Genomic DNA, 19927 nt, shown 5'->3' with positions numbered 1-19927 from the left:
TCGGGGGTGGGGTGGGTGTGGGGGCCCTTCCAGGCGGACGTGGGAGGGGCGTGGTGTCCGACACTAACACAAACACAAACACGCTCCGCGTCCCCAGGGAGGGCGGGCCGACGCCACCTCACCATTCCCCGCCCCTGGACCCCGCGGCCCGCGACGGACCCAGGGCCCGTGCTCAGTGCAGAGCAACCCAGCCCCAGGGGAACTGTAGCAGCCGCAGAGGCCCTGCTCGTTATAACGGCTGCGAAGAGGCTACGCGCCTCCCGGTAAGTCGGTGAGAGACATGCTGGAAGCCGCGGCGAAAAAGGTGAGGGAGTGAAGCGCCTCTCCCCACCCCTTCTTGAACGCGCGGGAAGCGGTCTACCCACCCCCAACCCTGTCCCGTCCGCAATCGCCGCTCCCACCTTCCGCCGCCGCCTTGAGTGAAGCCGGAACGACGGGGGTCACGGCGAGGGTCAGAGGGTAAAGGTCTTGCTCCCAGCAGCCTCCGCGGTGGATACGTCGCCATCTTGGATCCGCGGGACAAGAAAATTCATGCGGTGAGTTTTTGGCAATTTTTCGGAAGTCTGGCAGCGGGGCGCGCGGCGGGGGCGGCGGATTCGGGGCCCCCTCAAGGCTGGGGAATGCCTCGGGGCCGGTCCGGCCGCGCCCGGGGTCCGCGGGCAGCGTCCTGGCCCGCCGCTTCCCGTTGCTTTTGTCTCGGCTCCAATCGAGAGAGGGAGAGCGGAGCGGGCGGGGAGGGGGGGGTGGCGGCGGTGGAGGAGGGAGGGGGTGTGTATGGGGAGGGTGGTGGACGGGACGTAAAGCGTCGCTGTACTTGGGTGGCTGCAGCGGCAACCCTGGATCCTAGGCCTGGTCCCTTCGGCGGGAGCTGAGGCTTCCTCTAGACTCCGCTCCGCCGGGCTCCCGCCAGCGCGGAGGAGCCGCCGCCGCCGCCGCCGCGCTGCTTCCTGGGGAAGAGAAGGCGGCAGCAGCGGTGGCCGAGGAGCCCGGGTCCGCTTTAGACGGGGCTGCCGCGTTCCCAGCAGCTGCCGCGGTCTCTGGCTGTTCACATTTTCTCAGTACACCCACATCACCTGCAACTTGTGTGTGTGTGTGTGTGTGTGTGTGTGTATGTGTATGTAATAGATGGGGTGGGGGGGGACACGGGACTGGCTAACGGGCCTCAGGAGCCCCCAGGCCCTAGGATACCAAAGGGTATGGTTGGTGGAATGAGGAGTGCAACTGTAATGCTTTCTCTGCCACCGCACCCGGAGGGTGAAGCTTGCGTGGAGTGATAGAGACTGAGACGGGATAGTTCTGGGGCGGCGGAGGAACCCGAGACGCTTCTGTTTGTGAAGTTGCTAGTCCTAGGTTTCTACTTCCGCCGGGGCCTCTCCACCTTGTGCTGTCTTGGGTCTAACTTAAAAGTTTTACGGAAGAAATGAGTGGGGTTGAAGGAGGCCCTCCCAGTTTTTAGTTGAGGCTGTTGTCCATCTAGGAGAGAAAGCCTCTGACTCTTGTTAACTGTTAGTTCTCAGCGAATGAGGATTCTAGTTTTTTTTTATAAAAGCACTTCCAAGGTTTTTTATCTCAGCCCCTCTGGATGTGGTATAAACCACCACAAAAGTCTTACATACGGGTACCACCCTCTCGGAAGGAACCTAAACATCAACTTCCTTTGAATCCTAGGAGAGGCCTTCACTTTTCAACATCCAGAAGACCGAATGCAGCACATTCTCTTTCATTTTTATAGAATTTTTGGTCAAAGAATCTTCACTCCTTTCTTAATTTTCTGGACCTGTTCTAATAATTAAGTACATTGATATCAACCTTTACGTTCTTGGAGAAATGGTAGAAAGTACTGAGTTAAAATCTGTTCACGAGGGAGGCTGTACTTGAATTTATTCGAGTTCAAAGTTGAACACATTTCCTGTCATGCTTGGTATTAAGAGTTTCTAGACCTCTAGAATCGTTAAGTGTAACTTTTGATTTGCCTTTTGAAATAACATAAGTGGGAATAAAGTATGGGGTGTTGGGGAGAAATTTCAAAATATCTATTTACCCTATTGGGTTTAAGTTAAATTGTTTGGGAATACTTAGTATATTTGACAACAGTTATTTCTTAAATGTCAGTGAACACATATCTTTGGCAATTTTGGAAGATAACTTCATCCCAGATTTAAAGGGTTGATTCAGAATCACAGTGGACTGAAATGGTTAAAATGTCTACATTGAAATGATTAGATGTCTTCATTCAGATATTTTCATTGAAATACTGCTTAATGGACTAGGATCTTTAGTAAGCTTTGTATGTTGAACTCCTCTTTTGTGATAATAAATCTAAAGGAAAAATAACTATATATGTAACAAAAGACAAAACTTCCATTTTCTTGACTTTGTAAGAGTCTCATTTAATTTTAAAAAGGTACTTTTCTCATTTTTTTTAAGGGCAGTGAATTGCAGTGACTTCTGTGCATACTTCGTAATTTAGACAGGATTTGAGAAACTTTCATACTTTTTGCATCCTAATTAATGTTGCATCAATAAAAATAAATTATCCTAAGCAGAACCCTTTTATTCTAAGTATACTGTATAAAGATATCTGTAACCTAATCTGATACTCTTGGGGGATGAGAATTGCCTGTATGTTTAACCAAGCAACAAATACAGCCTGTAAAAAATTCTCAGTTTCTGTAATACTTCCGTTTTAAAGTAAATTTATGTGGTGGAAAAATTAGGGCAAAATGTAAGAGTGTATTTATATCCCTTTCATTTGAGAGGTACTTGATCTTGAAGATAAAACTCAGAATGATATTCCTCCTCAAGAGAAATAATTACCTATATTTTTACTTAATGATTTGGATGTTTAATTTACTTTTTGATTTTTCAGAGATACTTTAACTTAGTTATAACCTGAAATTTCTCTTTGTTCATAAGAAAGTAAGTACTTCAGATTAATGAGTAGATTTCATTAGAAGTGCCTCTAACCTAGTTGTTTTGGTTCTTATCTCTTTGGTAGATAATGTTATTGAAGGTATTTGTATCTTAAAAGACTCTTAGAGAATTTTTCACAACCCATGGGAAGTTATAATTTTGCCCTGTTCAGTGACAAATTTGCTTCATAAGATTTTCTGATACTATAGAAAAGTAGAGAGGCATGCTTCACATCTATATCTATGAAATGAGTAGACATTAATAGAGTAGTAAAAATAAGTTTGTTTTTTGCTCCTTAAAAGCACTGATAAATAGTATTTTTAAATTATGTTGAAATTTTTAACTGTACAAAATTTGTTCTATTATTACATATTTAAAAGCAAACTTTCCATGTGCTCACTTGAATAGGCAGTGAGGACAGCTTATGCAAATAGTGATACAGTCTTAGGAAAAGATACTACTAAGTAAGATTTTGTTTGTTACCTAGACCTCTGGTGGATTTTGTAATACAATGAAGCAAAAGAAACCAGGGTACCAGGTAGGGCAGTTTTACAGACAGAGTTAGTTTGAGTTGCACTGTAATTTTTGAATATAATTACATGCAATATTGATATCAAGGGATCTAGTGCTGTGATAGGAATCATTCAGGTTGATAATACAGGTGATCATTCTGCCTTACTAAGGATAATTTCTACCTGTGATACTTAACGTTGTGACTTTCACTAGATATTTTGAAAGAGCTATAAAATTGATGTCTGTTACAGAAAGTCTGTCTTTCAAAAGAAACAGAATGGACATTAGAGTTTTCAGGTTTTATTTTTTATTTATTTTTAAAGATTTTATTTATTTATTTGAGAGAGCACGAGAGGGGGGAGTGTCAGAGGGAGAAGCAGACTCCCCACTGAGCAAGGAGCCCGATGTGGGACTTGATCCCGGGACTCCAGGATCATGACGTGAGCCCATGGCAGTCGCTTAACCAAGTGAGCCACCCAGGCACCTGGAGTTTTCAGCTTTTAAAATTGTAACCTTTATCTTGGTTTTGTTCATTGACCCTTTCCATCTTCAATTTAAATACTATGTATATTTTTTCTTGTTGCTTTAGTTTTTCTGTTTGGCATCTTTTATTTTAAATTCTTAAAGCTCCTCTCTATGACAGGCCATGCTGATATGGCTTGTTCATTTATTTACTTTGTCTGTACTTTAGGGATGACCTGGAAAAAGAATTCCCTATTACGTTTTTCTGACAGCTTGTTCTTGGCATATCACTTTGAGGTATGTTCCATTATGAAATAATAAAATGGTTTATAGTGTTTGTTTTTTGGTAACATCTCATAGCTTATATAATACGGAAATATAAAATAAGTTATGTAGGAGAAAAAAATTTCCCTTTTCTGGATACACTATAATATTTTCTATATGCTTACTTGGAGTCTAAGTCTGTTTAGATATAGCTAGATATTTTGGACATATTTGCTACCCTGAAAGTTTTCCTTTTTTTTTTTTTTCTTTCATATGTTTTTGTGTGGGTAGGTGGGAGTACTTTTACTACCACTTCTCTGTTGTTTGACAAACTTCTTATTCTTCAAAACTCTGCTCTGGTGTCACTTTTTAAATGAAACCTTTCCTGAGTCCCCAAATCCTTCTGTTGTACTGCTTTTAGTCTTCAAACTTCTAACACGCTGCATTGTAATTTACTGTCCATCCCTATCTACCATAACCTCCAGTGGACTGTAAGTACTTTCCTACCTAAAAGGTAGGACTTTGTTTTTTTTTATGGTTACATTTCTAGTACCTTCTATAGTGCATAGTACTCAGTAGGTTATCAATAAATACGCGCTAAACTGGACTGGTGCCAGATCGTCTTTTGACTCCATGCTTTCAGAGTGCTGTTTCCCAGTCCCTAGACCTGAAACAACAGACTGGAAAAGGTGGTGGGAAGAAGGTCCACCTTGTATTCTTTTGCTCCCTTGAATTTTTTCTTATGGTTTTGCATCTAATTAATTACCTAAGGGAAGCTAGATAACCAGCTTCTTAGAGAAATATATGTAGAGTAAGTATAGGAAAGGGAAGGATATTAGTAATAAAGTGCCTCTGGCAGAGTGTTTAAGTCTGTATTTCTTGCTGTATTTCGTATGGCTAAGGTCACTGGTTGAAGGAGATATTTGGTACAGGCAGTCCCAGACTTATGATGGTTAATTTTATGATTTTTTGACATTATGATGGTTCAAAAGTGATACTCCTTCAGTAGAAACTGTACTTCAAATTTTGATTTTTTTTCCCTCCCTGGGCTAGCAATATGCTGTACCATACTCTCATGATACTGGGCAGAAGCAGCCACTCACAGCTCCCAGTCAGCCATGCTGTCACAAGGGTAAACAACCAGTACACCTCTAAAACTGTTCTGTCCTTATATAACCATTCTGTTTTTCACTTTCGGTGTAATATTCAATAAATTACATGAGATTTTCAATACTTTATTATTGGCTTTGTGCCATTTTGTCCAGCTGTAGGCTAATGTAAGTGTTCTGAGCACATTTAACTTAGGCTAGACTAAGCTATGATGTTCAGTAGGTTAGGAATATTAAATGCATTTTCAACATAATGATATTTTCAATTTACAGCAGGTTTATCAGGATATGACCCATCATAAGTTGAGGAAGATCTGTATCTTTATTTACACAGTAATATATATTTGCCATTGCTTAATCACGAGCTCCTATTAGATTTGGGCTTTTGAAGTTAGATTTTTTTTTTTCTTCTTCACCTTTTTACTAATGGTTGAGTGCCCAGGAGTTCTCCAGTTATACCATTCTTCTTATGAAAATTAGGTAAGATGACTTAATATATCTTTATTGGTAGTTTAAAACCTAAAAAGCCCTGAAACTGAATTTTTTTTTTTTTTGTAAGCATAGTTGCTAATTCCAACTGAAATTGGTAAACCTAACCATAGTCTTTATTGGTCTATCTAATTTTCCAACATTCTGCTGCAGAAATATTAATGTATTTGATTATTGGTGCTGCCTAGACCACTCTGGGAGTCACTAGGTTATAAATGATATATACACTTTTTTTTTTTTAAAGATTTTATATATTTATTTGAGAGAGAGAGAGAAAGCAGGAACACAAGCAGGGGGAGTGGGAGAGGGAGAAACAGACTTCCTGCTGAGCAGGGAGCCTGATGTGGGGATCGATCCCAGGACCCTGGATCATGACCTGAGCTGAAGGCAGACGCTTAACGACTGAGCCACCCAGGCGCCCTACACTATTTTATCTTCTTAAAACCTGAAAAATTCCAATTCTGAGAAACATCTGGCTTTTAAGGGTTTGAATTAGAGATTGTACACCAGTTTTGTGTCCATTTTTTGAGAGGTAGAAATCAGAGTAAATGACATTCCCTGAATTGTATTTAGTGAAGATGCTAACATTTCATTTAAGTTTTTAGAAATCTTTTCTTATGTTTCATTTGCTTATGTATTTGCTAGAGACTTTTTAATATTGAAAACTGAAGATGTAGAAAGGGGGTATTTTTTTTAAAAGATAGTTTGATCCAGTACTCAGGACACCAATCCTTTCTCTGCTTTTACTGAATTGAAATGTCTTTCTGTCTGTGAAAGTAGATGAGAGCTACACTTGGTAATTTTTTACTTAGCCAAGGAATGATAAAATAAGCAAGTGAAAATTATGTGTCCTGGCAATTTAGGTAACAATGTAGACTTGCCTTTTTTTTTAAACATAACGATATATTTAAACATATCGTATTTTTAAACATATCGATATGCCATTTTACCATTTATATGTTTGGATGTTGAAACATAACTCCATTTTGTATCAGCATCTTGACAAAATGTAATGATTGATTATGTAATGCAATGTGTTTGGGAGAGGAACATTTGGTTTTGTGTCATATTTGGCAGGAATGTGTTTTTGTGTTCTTTTTTACATTGTAAATTATGCTTAGCCTTCATACAAATTTTGTATTTAGTTTTCTGTTGTTGTAAGAGTTTTTAGAGAGTGGTATCATAACAGTATGCAATAATTAATGTCATTCAAAAGACCTGATTCCTTTTGGCTTAATTTTACTACTTAATATTTTGAAAGACGGTTTACAGCTTGTAAAGCACTTTCATATGCATTATTATCAATTTTAAATGTGTTTATTTATTTAAAATAATCTCTATACCCAACATGGGGCTCAGACTCAAAACCCTGAGATCAAGAGTTGTGTGCTCTTTCAGTTGAGCCAGCCAGGTGCCCCCATTATCTCATCTTTACATGGTTGTCATTTTGATGGTTACTTTTTAAATAAGTTTATATTTTAACTTTAACATAGAACAATCAAGCTGCTTTGATTATTATTAAAGTTAGTAATTGGTGGGACACCTGGGTGGCTCGGTCGGTTAAGCGTCTGCCTTCAGCTCAGGTCCTGGGATCAAGTCCTGCATTGGGCTCCTTGCTCACTGAGGAGCATGCTTCTCCCTCTCCCTGCCGCTCCCCCTTGCTTGTGCTCGCCTCTGTGTGCATGCATGCACGCTCACCCTCTCTCTGACAAATAAATACATAAATAAATCTTTAAAAAAATAGAAAAATAAAATTTAATTGGGAATTATAAAGACCATTTTATTCTTAGACTGGACTCAGCATCGAATATATTTCTCAGTTTAATGCTACGCTAATGCTACTCTATCCTGATTTATCAGATTAAGTAGGTGTAAGTGGAAGGTTTTTGTTTTTAATTGGTCATCTTGCAGATTCAGGATAATAAACATAGACTTTTGAAAGAGAGGTAGCAGGAAATTTTTTGTTTAAAGCTTGACTTTGGCAAAATATGACAGTTCATGTTTTTGAATATTGTAAACATATTTATCAAGAAATGCCAGAACTTTAAATAATATTGTGTTATAATAAGAATAGGTAGTAATATTATAGCACATTGATTTCACATTCTATAAACTTATTGCACAGTTACTTTGGAAGGACAGCATGTGCTGAGCAAATATGCCTTGAGCTTTGCCTTGATTTACTAGTGCACAAAATAGTGCTTTAGGGGTGTAGTTTTTATAATTTGAGCATGTCTGGCCTTAGATTAGAAAAAAAGTAAAGCTATAACCTTTCTAATCTCTGCCCACTTACCAGAAATTATAGATGTATTCTTGGACCTGTCAAGCCAGACTTTGAGATCCATGGCAGAACTATTTAACCTGGCAGCAGAGAGCAGTATCCAAAGTGTTTAAATTTGATGTAAAATGTACTTTTGTATTCTGTATGTGTGTGTGTGTATATCACACATCCTAAAATAGATGTATATGTATAAAGCAGTTGTAGTCCAGTGCTTCAGGGAATCTGACCTCTGCCTGCTCTTTAGGTGTTTCAGAGCATAGTTTGAAAACCACTGGACTTGATCTCCAAGGTCACTTCCACCCTAAAATTCTGTGGTTTTAGAAAGTCAAGACTTTTTCGTCTCTTTGCAGATGCAGAATTCATAGAATTTACTTGTTTTTGAGTAACATTTGGGTAGAAATTGTTTAAATTTCAGGCTCAAGTGATTGAATGTTAGCATTGTAAGTACTTTCACATAAATTCTTTAATAATTTGAGTGTTTATTCTTTTCTAGACATTGCTTGTAGTGCTAGGTGTATATGATGGTGAACAAGACAAGTCTCTGCCTTCATGGAGCTTACATCTTGGAGAGGGAGACAGAAAATAAACAATTCCAGATAGTAATTGTGATGAAGAGAATAAAGAGGGATAAAGGGTATAGCAATTGATTAGGGATGAAAGAAGGAAACCATTTTAAGTAGGGTATGAAGGAAGGCCTTTTTTGGAGGTAGCATTTGAGCAGAAACTGAAAAAAAGAGAAAGCCATGCAAAAATCTGGGTGAATGGTTTGTTTCCCAGACAGAAAGAACAGAGGGCCCTGAGATGGGGTCAGGTTTTGCACATGATAACAAGAAATTTCATCAACAGTTACTTAGTGCTTTCAGCATAAATAGGGGTAAACTCTAAAGGGAAAAAGAGATGATTAAGACAGTCCTTGTCTTTCAACTGTTGAAAGTACTGTGGTGGATCCAGCAATTTACCATAACTTTTATAGAAAGCTATAGGGAGGAGGGATTATTTTTTACTAAGAGGCCGCGATGAGGTGGAATTGGGAGTCTGCTTGTATTATTGGAAAATTATAAAGGAGAGTAAATTTTAAACTTTTTGTATTAGCAGAGAATAATCAGATGCTTTAAGAGTTTTTAGTTTTGCAAAGTTGTTCATAGTAGATTTTCCTTAGAAATTAATTAGTAATGATTTTCATGTTCTAATCAGATTTCTTTGTACGGTTCAGTACACTGCCATGCACTGTTATAGGTGCGACTGAATAATTCTTGAAGTTCATTTTTTGTGGTGCATGCTGTAGATAACATGTTAGAGGAGAGCAACCTTGTTTGAGGGAGTTAGTGAGTTGTTTTCAAGGAGGGGATGTTTGAATTGGGTTCTGAAGGGTGATTTGGAGTTCACTAGGTGGGGGAGGGCACACGATCAGCATTGCAGATCCACTGAGCCTGAGCCTGGGAGAATATGTAGGATTTGGAGAATTGCAAAGTAATCTGCTATAGTTCTTAATGGAGTTCTGGGACCTTAATGAGAAGTTGGCTGAAGGAATGAACTTGCCATTGTGTGGGACACTTTCTTACATGATGAGGGATAATTAATCAATTTTTTTAGCAATGCTAGTGATAATCAGATTTGTGCTGGGGGGGGATTTTTGGATTCCACAAATTATAATTAAAATCACGAGCATGATGGTGTGAAATTCTTGAAGGAATATATTTCCTTCATTAAAAAATTGAGTATTTTCAGACTGGCAGGATTTTTTATTTATTAAGAAGTATATGACTGAAACTCTTAAGTTACTCTCTTCCAGAGAACTTGTTATGCATATAAGCCAATCCGGTGGTTAGAAGTTTTACACTGATGGGTGAGACTTGTTACATATGTCTTAGGGCAGGCAAAATTTAAATGTTATTTGACATTATTTGCAGGCATAAGATTTAGCGTTACTTGGATAAATTAGAATAACCCCAAAAATATGAGTTAGTGATAGATTTATTCATAGGAAATGATACCTATACAGGTATCCCCTCCTTTTCAGAAGTTCCCATTATGCCATTTCGCTTTTATGAAATACCTCCATTAGTATCTGTTTTCCCTAACCGAAAGAAGAGGATTTTTGCTTTATGAGAGAAGGTGGAAAATGAAAGTAGCGTTTAGTGTTTGTTTTACAGTGAGTCTCTCAGCGCACATTCTGAGCAGCAAGAGGGGCCCTTTCCCTGGAACCACACTCAGCATCAAGCTGCCATGGCTTTGAACTGTGTCTGCGGGCAGCTGTGTTTTATCTTGATTTATTTTGTGCATTTGTTAGCAAGACGTGTCCTAAGATAGCAGCAAAGCCTGAGAAAAGTTTTGGGGGGCTCTGAGAATCCTCAAAAAAATTTCCATACAAATTAATGGTAACTGCTTCTCTTTACGGCAAGATTTCATAGGAATACTTTACCTTTGGATGGTGGAGAAACCTGTGTTATGTTACTACAAGTGCTTATTTTACAATGCTTAGATATGTGTGTATGTTATTTAAAATACTATATAACAGTTACGTACTCATTTTAGGTTGTTAGCATTATTCCAAAATGCAAAAAAACCCCCAAATGTATGTTTTTAAACAGAAAGAATTGATTCCCTAAGAATGCAGTTTGAGCAAATTATTACTTTGATAGTATGCATTATATACCAATTTTCATAGCAAAAGTTTATGAATTTACCATTATGACTTGGAGCTGCCCAAGTTACCTAATGGTCTATTTAGTTCATTTTTGGCTGAGTAAGATGGAACTGATTATGATTCCTATTAAAGAGAGTTAAATTGTACTGCAATTTTACATGATGTCATTAAATTCTCTGGTACTAGCCAGTCTGAATGGGAATGACCATTCTACCACTTTTAATTAGCTCTCTGACTTATCCTCCTTAGACTTCAGTTTTTTTCATTTGAAAAATGTGGATAAATAGATTTAATGTAAGGAATAAAGTCTCTTGGGGGGTTTTTGTTTTGTTTTGTTTTTGTAGTGGGATTGCTACTTAAAGATGAGATTCTGAAGCAAAAGAGAATTAGCCACAGTTTTAAGAGTTTACACGTTTTTCCTACCAGAAATTTTGTTTAGATGACATTGTGTTAAGTATATTGTGTGGTATTTTGAGTAACATAAATACATCTTAACATTGCTCTATCTGAAGCTCTTGGCATGGTTTATGGCATATAATAGGCATTTAGTAATCCCTTTGATAAATGGGTAAATCTAATGGAGAGAGCCTTAGTTTTAGGTGTCTACCACTTACAACCTGAATTATGTTGAGCTATCTATAGCAAGTTTCTTTTCTTTGCCTCAGTTTCTATATCCTTAAAAGGAATAAAATATCTTCTTAGGATCGTGTAGAACATCTTGACAATAGGTTTATAGCAGTGTTGGTTTGTATCTCTTTTCCTTTATGAAGAGTAAATATTCCAGAATACTGGAGGAAGTTAGAGGGAATAATTAGCGTAGAAGTTATCTTTTATTTTTTGAAAGTTGAGAAACTCAAGTCATTTATTTACCTTTGAGTATATGCTCATCTTTAGCAGAGATAATACATTGTTTTGGAAAGACTACCACACTTGGATTCGGAAAATGGGTTCTAGTCTGGGTTCCATGAATTTATTAGCTATGTGTTTGGGCAAATCAATTAGTATTGAAGAGCTTCAGCTTTTTAGTCATTTATATCTTTTAATGTTGCTGATGAGAATTGAGATAATGAAAGCAAGAGCATTTGGTTAATTGTAAAGCAATGTGAAAGTGTTATAGTAATGATTCTTAATTATTAATGGTTGTAATACAACTAGTAGTTTTAAGTTGTGTCATTCATTCATTCACTTTATTTTACCTTGTAGTACTGTTGTGTCCATGTGGTTTTTCCCTTTATTTTTATGTAATTAAGTATCTGGCTTACTGGACTTTTGGGAGGAGGGAGTGTGGAGAGTGTTCCTCATAGTAGGCCAGTTAATACTTGGATGCTTTTGCATGTTGAAGTCCTGATTCTTTCTGTAAGTAAATATGGCAGGAAGTCTACCTCATCTTCATTTCCTCTTCATTAAGGATGAAAGATGGTAAATGTTGTTTGGGTTATTCCCATTGTTTGTAACTATATTTGTGTGCTTTCTCTTTATTATTGTTAGCCAAACATACTTTTGTGAACATCATGCCTGTTTTCCCTACAAGTGAAATTCATTTGTAATTTACAATTAGAGCTCTGAGAGTATCAGTGCAGTAGTTTGAAACTGTTGTATATTCTTTGTTTATGTAATGTGTATGAATAACTTCTACTGCTTTTTTTTTCCTTCTTACCTTAAATCTGTAAGATCTCTTGGGTAGTGAGTCCTTTGAAGCATTAAATACCATATAAGGAAAGCAGTACTAAGTAGTTGCAGTAGCAGAGTAAGGAAAGTAAATCAGAGTAATGAAATTTGGAAAATGATTGTTGTTCATTGAAGGGAAGGGCATTGCTTTTACTGTCACTCTTGTAAAATTGGAATTGACTAGTAGGAGTAGCTAGAGAATTCATCTTTCAGAATAGTTTGCATTCTAAATTGTATGGTTAAAGGGCTTTTATTTTTAATTGTATATGCCAGCCTTGGGCAAATAGAGTGCTGAAATTTTAAGACATGGCAAAGATAATGTAGGGTTGTTTTTTTTTTTAAGATTTTGTTTATTTATTTATTTATTTTAGATTTTATTTATTTGAGAGAGAGAATGAGATAGAGAGAGCATGAGAGGGGGGAGGGCCAGAGGGAGAAGCAGACTCCCCACCAAGCAGGGAGCCCGTTGCGGGACTTGATCCTGGGACTCCAGGATCATGACCCGAGCCAAAGGCAGTCGTCCAACCAACTGAGCCACCCAGGCTCCCAAGATTTTATTTATTTGAGAGAGAGATAGAGTGCACAGGCTGGGGGGGAGGGGGGGAGAGGCAGAGGGAGAGGGAGAAGCAGACTCCCCCTGCCTGAGTAGGGAGCCCGACGCGGGACTCGATCCCAGGACCCTGAGATCATGACCTGAGCCGAAGGCAGCTGCTTAAGCCACTGAGCCACCCAGGCACCCCGAGTTTTGATTTTACAAAATTAGACTCAGTTTTAACACTGTTTTAGAAACTGTTTATCTTTGTTTCTGGCTTATTAATTGGCTCAAAGAACAGTTAAATTTTTTTGATTTCTAAAATTATTCAAATTAATGTATTCAGAAGTTGAACTTTTTTAAAAGAGAAGAATTGTAATACAAATAGTTTCCTTATAACTTATTTTACAACTTTGGATTCTTGAATCTTGAACATTATTATGGTATACTGAGGAAATAATAATAGTATTTGCTACTTTTAAATTTTTATATGAAGCAAATAAAATGTGAGGTCGTGCTAAAGGAGTCTGTGGTAAAAAGTGATAATAGCAAATTCTTATAGAAAAGTGGAAAATAAAGATGAGAAAAAGAAGAAAATAAAAATTAGTTGACAGTCTTGCACAGTAGAGAACTGTTAATCTGGGCAGATATTTGTGTGTGTATGTGTGTGTGTGTAAAACACTGTCGTCTCTTGTATTTCTCCTTGATTACTAAAGTAACACAGGGTAATGTGGAATATTCAAAAAATGCTGGAAAGTATAAAAAGAAAGGGAGAACATCCAGAGACAATCACTGTTCCCATTTTTGTAATAGAGAAATTGGGCTATACTTACTGATTTGCAACCTGTATCTTTAAAAACAAACACCCTTAGATCATAAGCATTTTCCGGTGTCATTCAATATTTATCCAGGGCGCCTGAGTGGCTCAGTTGGTTAAGCGACTGCCTTCGGCTCAGGTCATGATCCTGGAGTCCCGGGATCGAGTCCCGCATCGGGCTCCCTGCTCGGCAGGGAGTCTGCTTCTCCCTCTGACCCTCACCCTTCTCCTTCTCTCTCTCTCTGTCATTCTCTCTCTCTCAAAAAAAAAAATAAAAATAAAAATAAAAAAATATATATATATTTATCCAAACCATGATTCCTAATGGCCAGAGCATAACTGACCTGATTCTTTATTATTGAACATCTAATTTTATTTTGATTTTTCATTTTTATAAATGGCACTTTGATGAACATTTTTGAACCTGAATTCTTATTTGCGCATTTGAATATTTCTTTAGAAATTATTTCTAGGGGCACCTGGGTGGCTCAGTCGGTTAAGCGTCTGACTCTTGATCTCAGCTCAGGTCTTGATCTCAGGGTCATGAGTTCAAGCCCCTTGTTAGGCTCCATGCCCAGTGTGGCGCCTACTTAAAAAAATGCTTCTATAAGTATAATTATTATTTTAAAGTATTGGAGGTAGCTGCAGTGCTTACTAAGTAATTGCTGTGTTTTTAGTCAAATTACTTTTCAAGCTCCAGTGTCTTCTCCTGTGAAAGGGGCTTAATATTGATACTTAACCTCTTTGGATTGTTAGGAGTGAGTGACAGTCTATGTATAGCAGTCAGCGCAGCCTATAGCATTCCTCAGCTGCCCTTTCATAAATAGGCTTTTTTCCTATAACATTTATCATATAATCATTATTTTAACAATTTTGTCTCTTGTGAGTAAGGATTGAATCAGCTTTGTTCACTAATGTGTATTTGACACGTTATGTAGGGCCTGACAGATAATTGTTGAATGTATGAAAGGTTATTTTCCAAAGCTTTTAGTGCTTACTTTTTTTCTTACAGCAAGGCTTTACCAATTTACATTCCCACCAGCTATGTGTGAATTGTCTTTTTCACTTTATTGTTAATGACATTGAGTATGGTTGTGTAAAAAAAAAAAAAAATTGTCCTAAAATTTGAAGGTATAAACTCGGAATTTTAAAAATTTGTATTTTTTTGTTTTTCAGAGAGTGGATCTTTTTAATTGTATAATTTGTGTTTAACATGTTTTCTGTTCATATTTTTCATTCTCAATAATAATACTAAGAATAAAAATAAGTCTAAAATAATAAAGTGTTATAATCCCATCTGGTCCTCTTCCAAGCATCATTTTATATATCCTGGGGGAAAAGCAAATCATATTTAATACCACACAAATATGAAGTGATGTTAACATACAGAAGTTCGATATCAAAATTCACCACAAAAGTGGTTTAAACTGAATAGTAATGTAAAAGTTTAAGAGATTTTTGCCTAATTTGTTATGTCAGCAGTAAAAATGTAGCTAAGATGTTATGTTAAATGCCAAAATAAGGTTGTAATTTTACTATTTTCTTAAGCTTATGTTGTTTAGAGGGCTTCAATTTGATATCCATATGTGAATTTGAAAAAAGCAAGTGGTTTGATTGGGGAGGGGGTTAGACAAAGTGTATTAGATATTTTCTGTATGTTATTTATTTACTCATTTGGCAAATATTTAACTTCTATTGTGTGCCCCAGGCACTGTTCTGAGAGAATATAGTGTATAAAATAAAAAAATAAGACATGGTATGGCAGAGGATGGTACGGGTATGGAAAAAAAGAGACCAGGAGAGTATGAAATATGTATGGGATGCAGGTTTTAATTGGCTGGTCATGTAAGTCTTCTCCTAGAAGGTGATTGAGTGAGCCTGTGGTGAGGGAGCAGTCCTCTGCATAGCCAGGAGAAAGAGGTTCCAGGAAGGGACAACAACCAAGTGCAAATGCCCTTGGAAAGGATGTCTTATGATTTGATGTTTTACAATTGAAAAATTGCAAGGAAGTCTATGTGACTGGAGCGTGGTGGGAAAGGGGGAGAATGGTAGGTAGGTGCAGAGAAGGTAGAGGACCAGAGGCATGTCAGGAAAGATTTTGTAAGCCATCAAAAGGACTTTGGCTTTAACTCCGAGTAAAATGATCTCATATGTACTCTGCACAATTGTTATGCATTTGGTTGAATTGTTTCCATTTTACAATTAATAAATAAATGTTCTGTAGGGTAGCTTGTAGTTCTTCAAAGTTATAATAGCTAATGAGTGGCAGAACCAAGATATGAACTTAGGTCTTTGACTTCAAAGTTTATGGCTGTTTCATTAAACTGTCATTCTTGCCCTAGCATACTTCCAGAGGCTTTCACTCCCCACCCCCCCAAACCAGGATTTATACTGTGGATGCAGGGTGAGTGTCCATGCATGTGTGTGTGACTGAGGGACACAAAGGCTCAGATAACAGTTCCCTTAGTGCAAAATATATTCAGATACCTTCTCTTATAAAACATGTTTTTAAACATGCGAGTTTTAATACACTGTATTGATTTCATGGCCCACTGTTGGAGCCCAGTTTGAAAATCTGCACTGTTTTCTTTACAATGCCAGAAGTTCCAAATTTATCCATGGCTCTGAATTATAAGAGAGGCTGTTTTGTTTACTTAAGAAAAATCCTTACATCTATAGAACTAGCTCTTAGGTTGGGAAGCAAGATGTTACGCAATCAGATTAAAAATATACGTATAACATTTGAAAGTTCATGTATGATTTTAATTTTCCTTGCAGAAAGACTCCAACTTAGTAAGGAAACTTTAGATGGCTGAATTAAGTCTTGTGAGAGGACAGGGCAATTAAGAAAACAAGCCAATGCTGCTATTACTACTACTATTTTCTGTCAAATATTTATTATACTAAGTTTTTTTTAAGTAATTTTTTTATTATTTTTTTAAAGATTTTATTTATTTGACAGACAGCGAGAGAGGTAACACAAGCAGGGCGAGTGGGAGAGGGAGAAGCAGGCTTCCCGCTGAGCAGGGAGCCTGATGTGGGGGCTCGATCCCAGGACCCTGGGATCATGACCTGAGCCGAAGGCAGACGCTTAACGACTGAGCCACCCAGGCGCCCCTTAAAAGGAATTTAATATGTTACTTAAGTATTCTAGGACGTTTTAAAAAAATACATATATCTTCTATTATTCTTTCTCAGGGCAGGACCCACGTTCAGTTTGGTATCTATAGGAACGAGTACCTTTTTTCTTAAGTGCTTTATTACCATTCTTATTTTTAAGTCAACTTTGTAAAGGAAACATACATATAATACAAGGCACCCATTTAAGTGTCCCTTACAATGAGTTTTGGCAAATTTATACACCCATAACCATCACCACAACCCAAATAAAAACATTCTCATCACATCCAAAGCTTACCGTTCAGGCAGTCCTCATTTGTGGCCACAGGCAACCATCAATCCGCTTTCTGTCACTATAGATTAGAGGTTTGTTTTTTTTTAGAGGTTTGAACAAGTGGAATTATACAGTATGCATTATTTTGTGTCTGACATCTTTTGCTCAACGTGACATTTTTAATTCGTTAGTGTTGTTTTACGTATCAGTCATTCATTTCTTTTGGTTAGTATTTTGTTGCGCTATTCTAACAGGTGCCTAAAACATGTTGAATGAATGCATATTTAGCACAGTAATATCCCTCCCTCCACAATTCTGCTGCATTTCTTTTTCTATCATAAGGATGCTAAAACCTCTTCTAGATTGTGTACGTGTGTCACTAGACTTAAATTTGTGTTACATTATGTAATGGGATGATTTAATAGTGAAAGATATTCAAGGTTTAGAGCTAAATGACCTTGGCATGAATCCTTGTTTCGCCACTCTATATGTTACAGGCAAGTTACTTAACTTTTCTGAAGCTTAGTTTCCTCTTTCTAAGATGAAGGTAACTATAGTTGTTTAAGTGTTAAAAGAAATTGCATGTAAATGTCATATGTAAAGCACGTGTATTTATAAAATACACTTTGTAAAAATAGTAATGTAATTTAATGGTGATTTTTGGACAGAGGTGTTTAGTGTCTGCTTTTTATCTACTAACAAAATTGTGCCTACCCATAAAGTTGTGGTTTTATACTTTTTATTAGTATTCATTAATGGTTTGAAGAAACATACTTATGTTTATTAAAAGTTTCATCTAGTGAAATCGATTACTTTTAGGTCTTGATTAGTTGACTTTTAGGTCACAAAATTGTAGGTTTTTGCTAATTAAAATTATAATTAAAAGTAATTCATAAACTTTTTTCACAGGTTGAAAGACTTAGTGAAATATAAAGATAAAAAAATAGCAGTAATTCTGACTCTTCATTATTGGCAGATAATTATTTCAAAGAGTAAAATGCTAATGGGGAGAAAGCAACCAGGAAATTAATATGTATTTGAGTCAGGTTTTGTAGTAGTTGTTTTCTACATGCCATTTATTCATTCAGCAAATTTTAATTTAATGCCTAGTAGGTATCTAGGACATGCCTCACTGTGGGCTTTTGAAATTAATGCTTTTTTCTTTTTAATCCCCCATTCAAGCTATTGCCTGGTATTTAAGTACTATATGAATGTTTGTATATTTGTTGAATGCATTAATATTTTTATTTGGCTTTGGAGCAGAATTGAATTAATGTGTTTTATAGCAGATTAAATCAGTAATGTGTGCTTGTGACCAGAAGATAGTTTTTAACTCACCTAAGTAACTATAAAAGGTTATTAAAGTTTGTATTTGGACCGTGAACATTGCTGTGGTTTAAGTGACTTCTGATAATGCTTGTATCAAATTAAATTTGACCTTTGGAAAGAAAAAATTAAAATGGGGGAACAGTAGTAGGCTTTGTGCTTGTGTTTGGTATATATAGCAAATTTAGAATAAGGACGGGTGCCTGGCTAGCTCAGTTGGAAGAGCTTGTGACTTTTGATCTTGGGGTTGTGAGTTTGAGTCCCACGTTGGGGTGTAGATCCCTCCCACCTGCAAGGTATGAGGTATCTGGTTTTTCCACTTCTCTCCAACACTTGCTACTGTGTTTTTGTAAATATAGCCATTATAACGAGTTTGATATCATTGTGATTTTAATTTGGATTTCCCTAATGACTAGTGGGACTGTTTCTCATTATAAAAAAAAAATCCTATTGGGATTTTGATTGGCATTGTATTAATAAGTTTGGGGAAAGTTGACATCTTAATTATATTGGGTTTTCCAATCCTTAGACCTGGTATATATATTTCTTTTTTTTTCAAAAAAAAAGAAAATTTAGAATAAAGATACTAAATTTTGAAGGGTATCTTTTGGTAGTTTTTTTCACTACAAAAATTTACTGTTTGCCAATATATTACATTTTTTCTTAAATTTTATGGGTTAAGTTTAATTCATTTATTGTCTTATAACTGGGTAAACCAAACATGCTGTTGTAAGCACACATTCATTAGGAAATGTTATTAGGTGAAAACAGAAGAAAGGATGGCTCATCTGAAAATGTATAATGTAGAAGACAAGCAAGATAGAACTTAGTAGAAAAGTACAATGGGGATTAAATGACATTGTAAGTGATAATGTGGGATAGATAATAAATTGTGCTTTTGAAGATATAAAAAAAAATGTTAAAATAAGATCCTTAAAAACTAGCATTCAGTTTTTAGGCATTCAGATAGACTGGAAACATTTTCATTTGGGCTTATGGTTCTTAATCCTGAGTACCTTAGAACCCAAAGGGTCATTGAAGATAGGAGTGCATTTGTTATTTCAGCATTTCAAAAATGCAAACTCAATGAAAAATTTTAATTTACTTTGAGACTGAATAGGCTAATTAATACTACTGTTCCTGGCTTTTCATAAAAAAATATCAATTTATGGTAACTGCAGTCATCTTCTGTAGATTAGAATCCCTTGTTGGGTAGTTACATGTGTTTAATAAAGATAGAAAAACCATTTTATCTAATAAAATCATAAATAGAAAAATATTTTTAAGTCCTTGTTGAACATGTGAGCCCTTTATATATATAAATATGTAATTGAAATTATCATCTCATCCTTCCACTGACATATCAGTTGTAATCTCAGAAAGGTCATGCCTGATTACTTTTACCTAGTACTATACCTTTGCCATTCCTCACTGTAGTTATCATATTACTCTCTGTCTGGCTTAGCATTTATCACTATCAGAAATTATTTGTGTTAATTACTTGTTAGCTAG

General features: G+C 36.7%; 1 protein-coding gene across 3 annotated transcripts in view; it reads left to right on the top strand.

The window, feature by feature from the left end:
* The first annotated feature begins 491 nt into the window (after window positions 1–491).
* Window positions 492–19927, top strand: part of CNOT2 (CCR4-NOT transcription complex subunit 2) — a 119032-nt gene continuing 99596 nt past the window's right edge. Inside the window, exon 1 of one of the 3 annotated variants that reach the window (XM_021678659.1) lies at window positions 492–536. The gene's annotated coding sequence lies outside the window, so the exon portion shown is untranslated. The remainder of the gene's footprint in view (window positions 537–19927) is intronic. The other 2 variants (XM_021678660.1, XM_021678661.1) reach the window with 2 other exon arrangements.

The sequence above is a fragment of the Neomonachus schauinslandi genome, chromosome 5 (genome assembly GCF_002201575.2).
Source record: "Neomonachus schauinslandi chromosome 5, ASM220157v2, whole genome shotgun sequence".
NCBI lineage: Eukaryota > Metazoa > Chordata > Mammalia > Carnivora > Phocidae > Neomonachus > Neomonachus schauinslandi.
This window is presented reverse-complemented; position numbering and strand designations above follow the sequence as displayed.